Here is a 6,973-nt window from a genome sequence, read left to right as displayed (position 1 = left end):
AACAACAACAACAACAACAACAACAACTACAACAACAACTATCTTCTGGTATCCTTTGCTTTCAGGATCCATCTTATATCAGCAGTGATACCCCTGGTGTGCTGATCCTTCGAAAACTAGCTTGTATTTCTTGTAGTTCCCTGTCAATTTACTATTCTACCCACTTTTTAATTATCTTCAGCAACATTTTTTCTTGCATAAGACATTGAAAGTGCAAGAGCCACATGGGGATTACCGTATCTGATCTTTGCCTGTTTCAAAAAGGGGATCTGTTCCTGACAACAGCATCAATAACACAAACCAATTCTCATAAGGTCAGACTTGTCTCACAAGCTTCATACCTCTTTCTACTCATCTTAATACCAATCTTACTGCTGTGCTGTGTAAAACAAAACAAAACAAAACAAAACAAACAAACACAAAAACCCACCACCTTATTTGATAGCTCACATACTATACAGAACCATGTTAGGGAAGTCAACATTTTATAATCCAGATAGGTAGCAGAATGTAATCAAACCGCTTTTGAAATGTGCTTGTAGGCACTTCAGCCTTGAGCCTCACAGCTTTACAGGAGTGTTACAAATTACTCAGTCTTGCAAATTACAGTCCCCAACCCCTAGCTGTCACATAAACCTGGACAAGGGCTTTTAGCTCCAGTTTCAGTGATAAAGTAGCCCCAAAGTCCCATCTTGTATCACGTCTCTGGTTCTCTGCCTAATGTCAGGTCTGTTTCTATGCTGTGGCTGCCATGGCTGTTGGTTTTGCAGGCCCTCTGTCTTGCTCTTTTCCTAGTGGTGAGGTTTCTTTACCCGTGTTGATGGAGGTCTGATTCTCTCATTGCTGGATTGCTCAGTTTAATAATGATAATAGCCAATCCCTTTGTGGATAAACTAACATGCTCCATTCTACATGGTAAAGTCAAGTTATGTCTAGTAAAGTCATATGGAAATAAAAACTCCACAGTGGTCTCATGTGAACAAAGCCTTGTCTCCTAGACTACCCTCACAACTGTTGGCATATTGTTTTATTGCTGTTGTTGCTAGGTGTCATCGAGTTGTGTACAACTTACAGTGACCCTAAGAAAAACAGATATGAAATTTATCTTATGCAGACCTCACCATTTCTGACACACTTAAATCCATTCTAGTCACTATGTCAATCTACCTCTTTGAGGGTCTTCCTTCCTTTTGCCATCCCTTCCAGCTTTCCAAACATGATGACCTTCTCCAAGGAATAGTCTTTCCTAGGAACATACCCAAAATATGTGTGAAGAAGCTTAGATATCCTTACCTCAAAGAAGCACACTGGTATCTCCTTCCCCAAGGCATATCTGTTTGTTCTTTTGGTAGTAGATGGAATATTCAGTACTCTTCTTCAATACCACAGTTCAAAGGCATCAATTTTTCTACTTCATCCTTATTCATTGCCCAGCTATCAGCAGTATAGCAAATGAATAAAAAGACCGTGGTCTGAATCAAACACACTTTATTTTGTTAGAGATCCATCATTCTTTAGACCAATTTCCTCTATTACTTTAGCTATCTTGATCATTTTCCCTTATTAAAAATAAACTTAACTTTTTGATAAAAGTTTCTTCTCTCTGACTTCTGTGTCTGGAAAGAAAAGCAAGGAAATTTTCATGTTTGAAAACATATTTAAACTAATTATATTAAAGAAAAAATCACAGCAAAATACTTTAAAGCAAGGTATCTTGACTCTAAGATATGTGAATTCAAGATGATGTCTGTCTATAAGCATTTTTAATCTTATAATTTAAATCAAAATCCCAATCTTTTTTCTTTAATAATACATTTTTTTTGCTAGATTAATAACAATAAATAGTTTAACTGTCCTTTTTATTTCCCTACAAAAGCAATCCATGACAAGATCTAGGTTGACAATAATAGCTAGCTGGCTGATAGAGGTTGTTGTTTGTTGTTCACCAAGGGTGAAGAATAGAAACATGAGACAGAACACCAAAAATGTATACGTAAACAGAGAAGTAAAGCAAGCAATGAATAGTTCTAACAACTAAAGTACAGAACCCAGCTTCCCTGAGCCTTTATTGAAAATTGTCAGGAAGCAAATCACAAAGAGAATTCTATGCAAATGAAGGAAAACTCTTTCTATTGAAAACCTTCTGCTTGACTTAGGAGGGAGGGTCAGCAAATACAAGAATGATGTTAATGCTTGAGGTCTTCCTAACGCTTAACTTTTGTGAACACCTAAGGTCTGCCTTGGTGCTTCAGGGTGATTTCCAGCTTGTATCCATACCTTTCTCATATCCTGACATAGCACTTGGTTTATTATAAATATTTAGCATGAAATTTGACTTCCCACAGTTGTTAGGTGCCATTGAGACTAGTACAACTCCTAGTGATCCTATGAGCAAAAGATCTGAACCTAGTTCTGTCCTGTGCCATCCTTACACTTCCTGACACACAGAAGCTCTTTACTCTCTCTCTTTACTTATACATTGCAGCAGTCACTATGTTAATCCACCTGGTTAAGGATCTTTCTCTCCTTCGCCAACCTTCCACCTTTCCCAACATCATATCTCTCTCCAATGAATAACACCTTCTAGCAATTGTCCAAAATATACGAGGTGAAGCCTCATTATTCTCCAAAGAAGAGTCCAGGTGTGCTATATCCAAGACATACCTATTTGCTCTCTTGGTCATTCATGGGATGTTCAACACCAAAGCTCAAAGCCATCAATTCTTTCTGTCCAGGACTCAGATGTATAGCTAGTAATTAGAAAGACTGTGGCCTGAATCAGCTGCACCTTAGTCCTCAGAATGTCATCACTACTTGTTATGATCCACAAGTCAAATACCTATGAATAGTCAATAAAGCACAGACATTTTACTAGTATTCCTTAATTTCAGCCAGGATCCACCTAACATCAGCAATGATATCCCTGGTGCCATGGCCTCTTTGAAACCCTGCTTGAACTTCTGGAAATTCCCTGTTTATGTACTGTCCAGCTGTTTTTGAATAATCTTTAGCATTATTTTCCTTGCATGAGATATCAATAATATTGTTTGATGATGTCCATAGTCTGTTGAGTCAATATTCTTGGGAATGGGAACAAATATGGACCTCTTCCAATTCGTTGGCCAGACAACTGTCCTCCAAATTTCCTGTCGTAGACTGGTGAGTGCTTTCAAGGCTGCATCTGTTAATTGAAACAAGTTAAGTGGTATCCCTTCAATTCTTGTAGCCTTATTTTTTTGCAATCCCTTCAATGCAGCTTCTGTTTCCTCCTTCATCACCATTGGCTCTTGTTCATATAGTACTTCTTGAAATTTTTCAGTGTTAATCAATTCTTTCTGGTACAATGACTCTGTGTATTCCCTCTATCTTCTTTTGATGCTTTCTGGGTCATTCACTATATTGCCCATTGCATCTTTCAACATTGTGACATGAGGCTTAAATTTATTTTTCAGTTCTTTCTGCTTGAGAAATGCTCAGCAAGTTCTTCCCTTTTTATTCTCTAATTCTAGGTCTGCCAATAGAGGTAGTTAGGATCAAAATAAAAACTAGACTTTCAATTGGAAAAATGAATCTATATGCAATAATTAAAATAAATCAACCAGATTTATTGTTTTATGACCAGAATGGAGGAAATATACAGGGTCACCGTACCAGAAAGAATTGATTGACACTGAAAAATTCTAGGAAGTATCTTATGAAAAGGAGCCAATGGTAATGAAGGAGGAAATGGAAACATCATTGAAGGCATTGACAAAAAATAAGGCTCCAGGAATCAATGATATACCAATTGACTTGTTTCAATTAACGGATTCAGCCTTGGATGCACTTAGCAGTCTATGCCAGGAAATTTGGAGGATGGCTGTCTGACCAATGGATTGGAAGGATCCATATTTGTTCCCATTCCCAAGAAAGGTGATCCAACTAAATGTGAATATCCTTGATATCACATGCAAACAAAATACTGTGGAAGAAGGCAAAACCAGCTGGAACAGTACACAGATAAGGAACTGTCAGAAGATGAAGCAGAATTTAGAAGCACTTGAGGCACCAGTGATATCATTGTTGATGTCAGATGGATCCTGGCTGAAAGTAAGGAATAAAAAGAAGGGTCTATTTGTGCTTTATTTACTATGTAAAGTCATTTGATTGTACAAATCATATCACATTTTGGCTGATATTGAGAAAAATGGGAATCTTGGAGAGCTTAATTGTGCTCATGAGGAACCTATACCTTGATCAGGAGGCTGTTGCGCAAATGGAACATGGGTATACAACATGGTTTGGAATTGGAAAGGGAGTGCATCAGGGTTATTTTTTGTCTCTGTACCTATTTAATCTGTATGCTGAGAAAATTATCTGAGCAGTTGGACTCTATGGAGAGGAATGTAGCATCAGGATTTGAGGGAGACTCATTAATAACCTGCATTATGCAGATGACACAATCTTGCTTACTGAAAGTGAGGAGGACTTGAAGAACTTGTTGCAGAAGATCAAGGAATGCAGCCTTCTATATGGATTGCATCTCAATATAAATGAAACAAAGATTCTTACCATTGGACCAATAGGCAGTGTCATGACGGATGGAGAGGAGATTGAAAGTGTCAACAACTTCATCTTGTTTGGATCCACAATTAACACCTTTGGTATGAGCAGTCAGGAAGCAAGGAGATACAATGCACTGGGAAAATCTGCAGGAAAACCTTTCCAAATTATTGAGGAGTAGTGATGTCAGTGTGAGGACTAAGATGCATTTAATTCAGGCCCTAGTGTTTTCAATTACTAGGTAGGCATATGAGACCCAGACAATGAATAACAATGACAGAAAAAGAATTGACTGCTTTAGCTGTGATGTTGAAGAAATGCACTGAATAGCCCATGAACGGCCAAGAGAATGAACAGGTATATTTTGGAGAGGGTGCAGCCAGAGTGCTCTTTGGAGGCAAGAATGATAAGGCTTCCCCTCACATACTTTGGACATATAGCTAGGAGCTGCTATTTCTTGGAGAGGGACGTGATGTTGGGACGGGTGGAGGGTTATTGCAGGAGAGGAAGACCTTCAACCAGGTGGATTGACACGATGACTGCTACAATGGGCTTCTTGTGTGTTAGAATGTGTGAGGATAGTGCAGTACAGAACAAGCTTCAAATCTTTTGTTTATAGGGTTGCTATGAGTGTGCACTACTTGACAGCACCTAACAACAACAACAATATGCTGAAAGTTGAACATTAATGACCAGTCAAAATATAATAGAAAAGGGAAGAATTTCCTTGTAATGATGAAATAAAGAAAGCAGGTTTATCATTGAATGCCAGATACCCTGAATCTAGCCTATTATTTTCTCAATTTCCTAATTTGTAAATTAACGTTAACAGCAGTTTCTACTGCTTAATTTTGCGAGCTGTAAGTACATTAATATGTATATAAGTTTTGTAGCATTCCAAAAACATGGAATCAGCCCAAATGTCCAACCACAATAAAATAAATTGAGAAATTGTGCTACATTCATATGGTAAAACACTATGTAGCATTCAGGAGCAACAATTTTGAAAAATGAGCAGTAATTGCATTAATATGTATAAAAGTCTTATAGAATTCCAAAAACATAGAAACAGAACAAATGTCCAACCACAATAAAATGAATTGAGAAATTGTGCTACATTCACATGGTAAAACACTATGTAGCAGTCAAGAACAACAATTTTGAAAAATACAACATAATTTGGGAGAGACTGGAAAGCATTATGCTCAGTGAACTAACTCAGTCTCATAAAGACAAATAAATACTGCATAAAACTGTTATTAAACTAATATAAAACTGTTATTAAACTAATATAAAACTATTAAAACATGTTTGGGGGTCTAAGCAAGGAAGGAATGGGAGTAGAAGGGTGAGGGTAGGCAGAGAGGTCACACAATCTGATGGGTGGAGGGAAGGATTAAAGGAAATAGGAAAGATCTGGTAAGGCCATGAAAAGACGGTGTTATGGCGGACATAATTCAAGGGAGATTGAGTTTACTATGTATGGGAATGATTGTATGAAACACAATGTGAATGATGGAATGTGTGAAACACAAGGTATACTAAATTTGTATACAGGCCAATATGAAATAAAAAAAAAACAAACCCCAAAACACAAAAAAACACCCAACATGTCGTGTAGCAGTGCCTGACCACTGGATAAGAGCTACCTGTGTTAACTGCTACATTAATAGCACTTTGTTGGCCAAAGATATTTTTGACTCTTATTCCATAATTCTTACTTCCTCTCGGCTTATTCCACAACTAGAATTGTTGTTTCTAAATTCTAAAGCTCTTGACAATACAACAATTTCTATTAAACTGAGGCAATAATAACTATGTTGAGGTTCACATAGCTGGTATGATAAAGTACCAAAAGTAAATGATAAAATGAAAAGCAAAGCAATCTCATTTATGGTTGACTGGACTCATAAGAAACAATGCTTAAAGGACTAACTTAGAAAAGATAAAGTGATTCCTGATAATTATTCAATGATTTCAGAACTTAACACAATTCTAAGCTCAATGTTTCCATCACAGTAATACATTAATATACATATGTGTATACAGGTAAACCACACCACACATAGAGCCAGTGTATATACACAACAGTGAGAGAGAGTGTGTGTGTGTGTGTGTGAGTGAAGAGACTCTGAATAGTGCACTAGAGCACCACAAAGCCAAAGCAAAGGGGAACACAAAGTTAAGAAGCAGAACAGATGATTTCAAAGAGCAACTCAGGAAATAAAGCAAAGTATTACTAAAAAATGTGCAAAGAGCTCATCAGAAAATAAAATAGGATGAAATTGTTTAGCATGTCTTAAGCTGAAGGAACTGAAAAACAAGTTAAAGCCTAAATTTTAATGCCTAAGGATACTGAGGACAGAATGCTGAATGACCCAGTAAGCATCAAAAGAAGATGGAGAGAGTTGTTGTTGTTGTTGTTATGTGC

The sequence above is a fragment of the Elephantulus edwardii genome, unplaced genomic scaffold (genome assembly GCF_000299155.1).
Source record: "Elephantulus edwardii isolate Elephantulus edwardi_28Jun2011 unplaced genomic scaffold, EleEdw1.0 scaffold00448, whole genome shotgun sequence".
Classification (NCBI taxonomy): domain Eukaryota; kingdom Metazoa; phylum Chordata; class Mammalia; order Macroscelidea; family Macroscelididae; genus Elephantulus; species Elephantulus edwardii.
Note: the sequence above shows the minus strand (reverse complement) of the source record.